Here is a 12,492-nt window from a genome sequence, read left to right as displayed (position 1 = left end):
TTATTTTTAGGTGTTGATGTAGTTAAGTTTTTTTTTTTTTTTTTTTAATTTAATCATAAGAATCAAACTAAAATGGTAGGAATCAAATTTATTTTACTACTAATTTTATTATGAAAACCTAAATTACTTGTATTATATAAAGATGTAAGTAGGGAGTGTTTTTTTTTTAAATGAAAAGATTTTGACGAAAGGTGCTTGCTAATAAAGCAATTTATTGCTTTGTTTATTTCTAAGTTAAACACGAGTTAGATAAATAGATTGACATTAGTTATTATTTGATTCTAATTTTATTGATCAAGTGTTCGTTGATCTAATTAATTATGGAATTTTCTTGAATAATGCATATTAAACAACGTAAGGTCTATTAATGTTAGAGATTTAGTATTGACAATATTTATTTAAGGAGTGTTCTGACAAATTTTCCTTATGTTGTGAGTGTTGTTAATCTTTGGGTTGTTCTTTGGGATGGTTTTGCAATTGTTGGTTCAGATTGGTGGTTGTTGTTTTTGCCTTATTTCGAAAATCCTGTCTACTTATTTTCCCGATCTTTTTTCCTTATCAAAGCGCTACAGATTCTACATTAAGGTTTTTATTGTATTCTTTTCCCTGTGCATATTTAAGGTGTGAATGCCTTCTCTTTGGGTTTAGTTGTTTTGGAAGATTAATAGAACAGTTTGTCTGGTGTGTTTTTCCAAAACCACGAGTGTGTCAATCTTACATCGGAGAAGAATGTGGTATTGTCGATCTTGATACTTACTGATCTGGATCTTATTAGTTTATACTTTAATAGTTTTTGGGAAATGATTTTTTCATCTTAGGAGGAGCCTAAGTTTTTTCATTGGAGTGATCTTGGTTTGAAGGTGGAAAGATATAATTGTTGGTGAGACGGAGTCTCATCCTTAGAGGTAGCCTAAGACCTGTTGAGAGAAAGTCTTGTGCTTAAGGGAAACCTAAATATTCTATCACTAATATTTACATATTTATTGGGAATCTAAGTTTTTTTAGAGAGTCTTGCACTTAGGGAGAGCCTACATGATCTTACAAGAAGTGTATCATTATTCGTGTATCATCGTAATTATTATATCTTTTCAAATAAGTACAATGTTGTAATCGCTTGACTATACATTAGCGAAAATATCATTTCACGGGCATATTGCTCCCAAAAGTAGGTGGATATTCACCAAATTGAATTACCAAACGTGGTGTTCTATTATTGCTTTAACTATTTGCGTTTATTATTATTATTATTTCTTGTATTACTGTAACATCGTGCTTGACAAGAACTGTCATGGGTTAGATCTGTTCTTTTTCAATTATTATTATTTTGAAAACCAGAAAAAAGCGGAAGAAGATAAGATTTAGGAAAAGGACATCACATCCAAAATATATCCGAAAAAATGACCCTCTATATAATTGGGCTATCTTCAAGATTACTATAATTAGAACATAATTAGAAAGAAATCCATTTTTATTTAAAAAATAAAATTTTAGTTCAATAAATTAAGGAAATGACTAAAAAGTATGTCCTAAAGGGACATAAATGAAAGAAATCAGAAAAAAGATTATTTCTGTTGGAAATGAGACTAAATTCCACACTATTAGTTAGATAAAAGAGAGATCATAAAACCTTTACAAATTAATAACCTCTCTAAAATAATAATAGTACTACTCATTCTTGACTTGACCCAAGGTCTAAATTAGTAAGATACCATTTATTTATTTGGGAAGACTCGTGTAAAAATTATTCTCTTTAATATTATAAATTAATAATTCTATAAAATTACAAAAATATAACTAAGACAACTAATTAGTCAAATGTAATTCTATTATTGCTTGCTTCTTTTCTATGAGTGCTTCGCTGCATAATTGATCGCAAAGTCATTGTATCTTATATGTACGTCATTGGAAGTCATGGTTGGTTGGTTGGTTTTGATTTGGATTGACTAATTGACAATCTTTGCATAGTCGTTGATTTCTTTACCATCTATGAAACACAGACACAAATATGGTTATACGATACGGATATGATCGAATACGACGATTCGTCAATTTATAAAAAACTAAAATGCAGATATGTCTAAGGATACGTCATTTTTTTTTATATATTTTTTAATATATATATTTCTAAAAAACGAGGATACTGATACATTGAAGATACATTTTTTTTCTTAAAAAATTTAGGATATAGATAAATTTAGCGTACAAGTTAATAACAAAAGCACCAAATAGAATACAAACATGGAATACAATACAAAAAAAGCAACATCTAAGATGTTGAAGTACAATAGTTAATAAAATGCAATAGAAAAGTGACTTATATTACAAATAAGAAGATTAGAGGGAGAAGTATGAACATAAATGAAGAATTTCTTAAAGATATCAAAATGGTTTATATTTTGGTGGACATTGTGGGGAATCAAATGTGAAGATGAAGATTATATGATTCTAGGATTTGGTATTTTATTTATTTTTTTCCTTTTAGTTTTGGACTCGAGTAGTGAGTTTTTTAAATAGGTTGCTTAGTTTTAGATTGAGAAAGATTAGATGAGTTATTTGTCTTTTTTCTTTAGAAAAAGGTACGCGTAGAAATAGATACGTCAAATCGCGTGTCAGATACGTATCTAGGAAGTATCTGAAAGTATTGGTATCCGATACGTGTCTGATACAATTTTTTAGCTTACATGAAGTATATGTGCTTCATAACTTACTATGTATGAACTTGCATATTTTTTTTTATAAAGGTATTGTATGTGAGGTGGGGAAATTAAACTTCAGATCTCGAGGTCGATAATACAAACGCTATGTCTGTTGAGCACATTTTTTTTTTTTTTTTTTTTTTAATTACGTCTTAGGGGCAAAATGAGAAACACATCATCAAATTCAGGAAGACGCAATACACGGAATGGAAAATTGTCCATCAAAACTCCACATAAAATGTTTTCTCTTGCACACTGCTAAACAATCAGCCACTTTATTACAATCCCAAGGAATAAAATTGAAGCAAACCAAAGCTAAAACCTTCGACGGATATTTTATATTTTAATAAATTGACAAACTTTGTAAATGAAATTTTCAACGATCGCTCTCCATTTTATTTTTTTCCATTAAAAATACATGTACTTCTCGTTAGCCAATAATATACACAAATCAAATGTTCTATAAAACGGGAAACAAGAAACTTCTTTCTTTGAAAAATTAATGGTAAATATGAATATATTGTTTATTTAATTTATTTTTAAAAATAAATTAAAATTTTACCAAAATTAAGGAAAATAATAGAGAATTAAAACGTGAATAATAACTAAAGATTCGTTAATGAAGAAATTAAAAAAAATGATTAAAAAAGGAAAGGAAAGGAGAGAGATATGACATAGAAAATGGGAAAAAATAGAGTTTATTAAAAGAAAATGATTATTTTTTTTAAAAAAATAAAGAGTAGGATGAAAGAGAGAGAAAGATGAGAGACGAGGAGAGATGTCCACGGGTAGGGTGAGATCGGGGATGGCTTTCTCGTCCCCTATTTCTGATACCCCATTTCATTCTCCATCTCCACAAAACTTTCCATGAAAATCAATGTGAGGATTCTCTACAGGAAATTCGAGGAGTTCCGATTCCCAGAATTTTTCTCCGTTTGTATTTTCTTACACAATAAAATAATTAACTTAAATCACTATATCAATTTTTTACTAACATAGTTAAATATCTCACTCATATATGTGACAAATATATGATTAAAATGTTTAATTTTCATATTAGTACAATATATCCTAATCTCTACTTAATAAGAAATATATATATAAAATAAAAGGTTATATATAATTAATTAACTTTACATATAATTATATATATAATAATAGTTAGAAATATATAATCGGGGTGATGTGGGGCGGAGAGGTGGGGTGGAGCTAGGGCTGAGAACGGGGACGGGGAATATAATCGTCGTCCCCGTCCCCATCCACATTTAGCCAACGGAATTTTCTCCTCACTCCTTCTCCCATCTAATTAAGGATCCCTCACCCCATTTGAGGCGGTGCCCCATAGGGCCTTGGTCTCGCGAGTTTAATGGACATCTCTAGAGACAAAGGAGAGAGTAAAATGTTTCAAGGAAAAATGCACTGATGGTCGTGAAAGTAGAAGATAAATATAAGAATCAATATTCGAAATATATATGATGAAAAATAAGAAAAGAGAGAGACCAACACACAGTTTACGTGGAAACTCTAGAATAGGGAGAAAAACCACGATACAGATCTTTTTCTTATTATTTTAATTGATACCCAAAATACAAGAGAATATGGTGAATAAATAGACAGTAGAGAGCCCTAGGGTAAGAGACAATTACAATAATACCCCTAAGGTAAAACCCTATTTTCAACACTCCGCCTCAAGTTGGTGCATAAATATCAATAAGTCTCAACTTGTTAAGACAGTAGTCAAAATTTGGTCTTAGTAACCCCTTGGTGAGAACATCTGCCACTTGTTGACTTGAGGGGATATATGGGATGCAAATGCTCTCATTATCCAATCTTTCTTTAATGAAGTGTCTGTCGATCTCTACAAGTTTGGTTCTGTCATGATGGACTGGGTTGTTTGCGATGTTTATTGCTGCTTTATTATCACAAAACAACTTCATTGGAAGCTCTCTGTCTTGATAAAGATCAGACATCATCTTATTTAACCAGATTTCTTCACATATCCCTAAGCTCATTGCCCTGTACTCAGCTTCAGTGCTACTCCTAACCACTAGTCCCTGTTTCTTACTTCGCCAGGTGACAAGGTTACCCCAGACAAAGGTGCAATATCCAGAAGTCGACTTTCTATCAACGACGGAGCCTGCCCAATCAGAATCTGAATATGCTTCAATAGTCCTTTTTCCAAACTTCCTGAACATCAGACCCTTACCAAGGGTCCCCTTCAAGTACCCAAGAATACGCTCAACCGCATTCATATGTTACTCATAGGGAGTTTGCATAAACTGGCTTACCACGCTTACTGCATATGAAATATCTGTCTTGTATGGGACAAGTAGATCAACTTCCCAACTAATCTCTGGTACCTTTCCTTTCTAATAGGAACTTTGTTGTTTATAACACCAAGTTTTGCATTATACTCCATGGGTGTATCAGCAGGTTTACACCCAGTCATGCATGTTTCTTTGAGCAAGTCCAGTGTATATTTCCTTTGCGATACTGAAATACCTTCTCTTGATCGGGTCACCTCCATTCCAAGGAAATATCTCAGCTTACCAAGGTCTTTAATCTCAAATTTTCTGGCCATTCTTGTTTTAAGCCTTGTAATTTCACCCTCATTTTCGCCAAACAGAACAATATCATCAACATACACTATGAGGATGACAATCTTTCTAGAGTTGGACCGTTTTGTAAATAGTGTATAATCTGAGTGCCCTTGGTTGTATCCCTGTGCTTTAACAAATGTGGTGAACCTATCAAACCAAGCCCTTGGGGATTGTTTCAGTCCATATAAAGATTTTCTCAATCTATAAACTTTGTGCTTGAACTGACTCTCGAATCTAGGAGGAGGGCTCATATAGACTTCCTCTTCAAGTTCTCTATTCAGGAATGCATTTTTAGCATCTAACTGATGCAGTGGCCAATCTTTGTTTACAATAATCGACAACAAAACCTGAATAGTGTTGAGTTTGGCCACGGGAGAGAACGTTTCAGAGTAATCAACTCCGTAAGTCTGGGTGAAACCTTTAGCAACCAGTCTGGCCTTATATCGATCAATCGTCCCATCTGATTTGTATTTTACGGTGAACACTCATTTGCATCCAACTATCTTATGCCCTTCAGGTAAAGGCACCTGTTCCTATGTACCATTTTTTTCAAGCGCTCTCATTTCTTCCATAACAGCCATTTTCCATTCAGAGTTCTTCATTGCTTCACGAATACTGCTTGGGACAATGATAGTGTCCAAGCTGGTAGTGAAAGCTTTAAATTCGGGAGACAGATTGCTATATGTCATGTAGCTGTGCATAGAATACTTTGCGCATGAACGAGTACCTTTCCTTAGTGCTATTGGAAGATCAAGAGAGGCATCGTGATTTTCCAACTCTCTAGGTTTCTTAGCATGACCGGTCACCTGTATATAAAGGATTTCAGTAGTATCTTCCACTTTCTTGTCACTAACTGGACTTTTCCCGTTACTGCTATCATTCTTAGTTGTTTCCTCATCTGTCCATATTCAATATTGCCACCTCTTTCATCCTTATCTTCCTTGCACTTATCAATCTCCATACATATATCAACATCATTAGTTGCAGAAATACACGTACCTGAACCAGATGCAGGGTCTGATTCATGGACCGGAGCCGGCTGTTCAACAGGTGGCAACCCTTCCTTTATAAGATTCTTCCTATAGTAGGTTATCCAAGGAATCTGTTGGTAGGGAGAACAGGATAGGCTTTTTCAGAACTAGGAGAAGGAATCGGGGCGGATTCCCCTAAGGGGATATATCATAGGAGGACGAGTTAGGTTCTTCACTTAAGCTTTCCTCCTGAAGATGACTAATGAGGAAGAAGGGATGATCTTCAATGAAAGTAATGTCCATGGAGACAAAATACTTTCGAGAGGACGGATGATAGCATTTATACCCACGTTGGTGTAGAGGGTACCCAACAAAAACACATTTTTGAGCACGAGGGTGGAATTTTGTGCGATTTGGGCCATGGGAGTGGACAAACGCGACACAGCCGAAGACACAGAGGGGTACATCAGAAATCAGGCGAGTAGTCGGAAAGGATTCTTTGAATAGGTCCAAGAGATTATGAAAGTCAAGTACACGAGAGGGCATACGATTGATGAGGTGAGCCACTTTAAGAATGGAATCTCCCCACAGGTAGGACGGAAGAGTGGCAGACAACATTAAAGATTGGGCAACTTTCACCAGATGGCGATTTTTACGCTCAGCTACTCCATTTTGTTGGGGAGTATAAGCACAGAGCTCTGGTGGACAATTCCCTTAGACACAAGAAAGTCATGGAAAGAGGTGTTAAAGAACTCTCGTCCATTATCACTCCTCAAAATCCCAATCTTGGCATGGAACTGGGTTTCAACCATGGTATAAAATTGTTTAAAGATAGAAGACACCTCAGACTTATCAGTAAGTAAGAACACCCAAGTAAGGCGTGTGTGGTCGTCTATGAAGGTGACGAACCAACATTTACAAGTGGAGGTAGTAGTAGGTGATGGTCCTCAGACGTCACTATGAATGAGGGAGAAGGGACTGGACGGCTTATAAGGTTGAGAACGAAAAGGAATACAACTTTGTTTGGCACAAATACATACATCACAATTTAGAGACGCTATATTAATATTTTAAAATAAATGCGAAAATAAATATTTCATATACTGAAAGTTTGGATGTCCTAAACGATAATGCCGTAACATAAAGTCATTTTCAAAAGTAGAAAACTTTAAAGACATAAAACTAGTTCTATGATCCTCCCCAGAAGAAGCATCGTCAGAAAGGAAGTAAAGCCCCCTATCGTACCGGACAGTGCCAATCGTCATCCCCGACTTCTGATCCTGAAACACAACAGAATCTGGTGAGAAAATAGCCTTACAGTTCAGATCTCTTGTAATTTTACTAACCGATAAAAGATTATATGAGATTTTAGGGACATGAAGTGTATCACATAATACTAAACCATCAAAATGGGAGGTATTTCCTTTCCCTGCAACCAGGGCAAGGACCCGTCTGCAATTCTAATACGTTCATTTCCCGCACTTGGACAGTATGAAACAAACAATTCTGAAGAACTGGTGAGATGATCTGTGGCCCCTGAATCTACAATTCAGGGTTTCTTGCCATTAATGTTAATAAGGCCAAAAGATGGAAATGTACCTGATTGCGCAATGACACTCACCCCAACAACACTCAAATTGGTCTTACTATCGGCTGAGGACTGATGCTGTGTATTCTCACTAACTGAATCACTTACAAGTGCACGCCCGAAGTTTGATTTATCATGTGACTGTCATCTCCTACTATTTGGGGGTCTGCCGTGCAACTTCCAACATTGGTCCTTCGTATGCCACGATTTCTTACAATGCTCACAGACTGGTGTGAGCTTTTTATCATTGTCGGAACTGAACGCCTTTGTAACAAAGGTTGATGCATCAGTGGAAACGACCACATGATTGTTCATAGCATGTGATTGATCCTCTTCTAGTCGAACCTCTGAACAAACTTCCCTGAGAGACAAGGTAGGTCGTTGACCCAATATGCGACTCTGAACACTGTCAAATTTTGGGTTAAATCCAGCCAAAAATACATATACCCGATCTGCCTCTTCAAGTTTCAAGTATTGCGCCCTATCTTGTGCGCAGTTTCAGACAATCTCTCGGAAAAGGTCCATCTCTTGCCAAAACATTGATAGTTTATTAAAGTAGTAAGTAATATCCATGGTCCCTTATTTGCACTCATGGACCTATTTTTGTAACGTGTACAATCGGGATGTGTTTTGTTGCTTCGAGTGCAAGTCCCTGGTTGCCTCTCAGATATCTCTAGCAATTGCTGCATACAGTAAGGGTCGGCCAATCTGTGACTCCATACTATTGATGAGAACAGACAGTAATAGAGAATTCTCCCCTTTCCAGATTCTTTCTTGAGGATCGCCTTGGACAGGTTTCAAAATTTCTCTTCTTAGATACCCGAATTTGTGCCTTCCTTCTAGGGTTATTCTAATCGACTGGGACCAGGAGAAATAATTCTCCCCATTTAGTTTCTCTCTAACCAGAAATCCTGCAAAATTTTTCATTGAGCCAGTTAAGTAAGTTGTATTAAGCAAAAAAGAGAACGAGTTTACCGGATTCTCTGAACAAACTAGTTGAACTGGTTGGGGATTCGTGCCAAACATTGTATCCAAATATGAAATCCGCTGTTACAGAGAGGCCAACCGTTGTCTCACATTGTTTGGGTAATGAATTGAACTACAAACGGTTGGAAACTGGGCTGCCACTGTCGACTGGACAAACGTCGCCGGCGGGAAGGTCATCGTCGGCTGAGAGATCGCCGACATATATGAGGATCCCAGCCGTCTGTGCTGCTCGAGGTGGTCATCGGTCTGTCGCTGGTCGAAAGCTCCTAAGGCAGAAACGAAATAGGCCAGATTTGAAGCGGATCTCACATCACCCGGCGCGGAAGTCGGCGCAACCCCTTGTAGTATAGATGGGTTCTCCGGATCTGAAGCAGATCTCCTAGGGAAAGCCGGCGCGAAACCAGTCGGCATGAATCGGGAGGGCTGTGATGGCGCAAAACTGGTTTGTCCGTCGAGGGTTTGCGAGTCGAAGGTGCGCGAGTTGGGAGAGCTTCGGATGTACTCGATCGGAACCGGATCTGCCGATGGTGGTGCAAGTCGGGAAGGATCGGATCCGTCTGTTTGTTCTTCGAATCCATTTGTGTGCAGCGCGAACAGCCGGCTGGATTCTATTAGGCGAGGCGACTCCCACTGACTGCAACTGGACGGCAGAAAGTAATTTCGGTAAGGCAGCTTGAAAACACTCCTTCACAGCTGCTCGAATAACAATTTTCATATCAAAACTCAAAGATCCACCAGTTGAAGACGACTGTGGATGGTTCTCTTCCATAACGGCTAGGGTTTTGTCCATTTGCTCTGATACCATGATGAAAATAAGAAAAGAGAGAGACCAACACACAGTTTACATGGAAACCCTAGAATAGGGAGAAAAACAACGATACAGATATTTTTTTTATTATTTTAATCGGTACCCAGAATACAAGAGAACGGGGTGAATAAATAGACAATAGAGAGCCTTAGAGTAAGAGACAATTACAATAATACCCCTAGGGTAAAACCCTATTTTCAACAATATATATATTGAGGTCCTGATTTTATGAAAATATCGATATCGATGAAAACTTTGAAAAGATTTGTGGAAATTGATGAAAATTGTTAGAATTAGTTAATGAAACTTTGATTGTGATTGAATTAGACTAAAATTGATCATTTTATGTCATTATTTCTATAAAGTAAGAAAACATTTAGATGTATATTTTAAAATATCTATGTAACGTCGATACGAGAATAGAAATTTAAAAAAAATGAAAAAAATGAAAAAATAATATAAAATACTGAAAATTACAAAATCAAATTACATGAAATATTTGCATATAAAATAATTATAAATTGTTTATTATAAAATGAAGTGGATACAAAAATAAAAATCATAGCATTAAACTAACCTAAGAGAACATAGCAAAAATAGGAAAATCATAATATTAAATATAACGCAACAAAATGGAAAAGAAAGAAAAAAATAAAACTCTACTAGTAGATAGAGCTTGAGAGAAAATGAATTGAATGTTATAGAATTCACATTAATTAATGTTTGAGGTGAAATGATGCAAAATTCAATTGAAAATATTTGAATGAAGATAGTGGTTTCTTGAAAATAAAGATTTTGTATGGTAAAAAAGAAAAAACTTCACTTGTACATTCTTTGAGATAGCCTAATTAATTGTTACAAGAAACATTGGAATTTCAAAATTTTGAAATTTTGAGAAACTGTGAGGAAATCAAAATTCCCCGCTACCGAAATATCGAACTTATCAAAATTTCAACTAAAATTTTGAATTATGATAAGAATAGACAAGGGAGAGAATAGATAACCATGAAAGGAGGAGATAAATATGGATGCGTATAAGAAAATGGGAAAAAAGATTACAGGCACATTATTTTGAGATTTTTTTTTTTTTTTTGGGTAGTTTTCATGTTTGACTCCTTTTTAAAAGCATTTCTTAAAATCTAGAAATAAACAATGAGAATTGTGGCCACGTACGTGAGATGATATGGGCTGGTCCACGTCCTCGAAAAATATTAATTTAAAAATAAAATAAAAATGGGTCACCACTAACCTTTTTTACATTGTGATTAGACACCGAAATAAAATAAACAATTTTTAATCAGAGAAGAAATAAAAATTGTATGTGAAAACTATAGTTTGGTTCGGGAGTCGTTTGGGATGGGGAATGTGTTAGCACCTCACAACATCCGTTTAGAAAACAATGGCTAGATTTTAAAACTTGAGTGGAAAATATTCAACAATTTTTTTTTTTTTTTAAACAGTCTTTTACCCCTCATTGAAAAAAATTGAAAAAAATTCCATCAATAGGGCTCTATTAGAATCAAGGAAAATTCTACCGCTTAAGAAATTGAGAAAATATTACAATTTCTCAAATCCATCTCTCGATAGCCATTTAATAAAACATTTTTAAAATATATATTTTAAATAAATTCATTTTATCTTAGATTCCAATTTCAGATTCCTAAAGATTATGAACCCCTACCTTAAGAATATCCAGAAAATCAAATTCCCAAATATTTCTAGGTTTCATTGTAGGAAATTTTAAGAAAAACACCCTTTAAAATAAATTGTTAGGAAAGAGATTAAAACTCATTAAAAATTAAAAAAAAAATTAAAAAAAATTAAAAAAAAAACTCAAAAAGAGTTAATTTTAAAGATTTGAATATAAACCAAAAAGTGTTTAAAATGTTAGAGAAATTTACTCAAAGAACGACATTAATTTAAATGTGTGAAGTTACATTCAAAAAATATACAATTTTATAATACATTTAGAGCAATAAATGAATGAACATTAATATATACAAGTATATTAAAAGTTTAACAAAAATATTTCAATTGATTTTGAACTTCTAAAGGATCGACTCCTTACTTTAAAATTTTAGAAAATTGGACTCCCAAATATTTATAGAATTTATCGTCGGATAATTATTTTTTTGCAAAAGACATTGTAAATAGAAAGATTGCACAACACATTAAATCAAGATGAACAATAAGTTAATGACAATGAGATAAGAAAGAAAAAAGTTACATAGAGGTAATGATCATAAAATGTTAAATAAACAACAATGAATATAATAATAAATATATATAAAAAGTAAATAAATTAGGCCATGATTACATGGGGAATAAAAAATGGTGTAATTTAGGTTGATTCTAATTGGACCATCAATCGAAATGTACCTCAATTTTAAACCAATGTGATTGTAATTGCTGTTGTTTACTCATCTAATTTTTCAAAAGCAATATAATTGTGACTGAAACTGTTTATTTCAAATCATTAATTCAAATGTGAAACAAAAATGACAAAACTACCATTTGTTGGTGTTAACAATTAACATGCAGAAGCAATTATAATATTAAGTACTCTAACTACATTAATTTTAGATAACAAGCATGCATGTTCTTAATTCCAGCAATCTTTGGTTCGATTCTGATCATGAATAGTTCGCAGACCACCACTATAGTCTTCTTCGTTATTCTCTGACCTTAGAATAGGTTGTGGGATCCCGATTGTAGTGAGATTGAAGAGAATTTCAGATTGAGTGTGTGTTTTGGTGTCAAACTTGAGAAGAATAAATTTTCCTCCAAAATTCAAATTGCTTGAAAAAAATTTCCAGCTGTTTTCACTCAATTTATAGAGGGA

This window comes from Benincasa hispida, chromosome 5 (assembly GCF_027475165.1).
Source record: "Benincasa hispida cultivar pf3 chromosome 5, pf3_genome.v1.1, whole genome shotgun sequence".
Lineage (NCBI taxonomy): Eukaryota > Viridiplantae > Streptophyta > Magnoliopsida > Cucurbitales > Cucurbitaceae > Benincasa > Benincasa hispida.
This window is presented reverse-complemented; position numbering follows the sequence as displayed.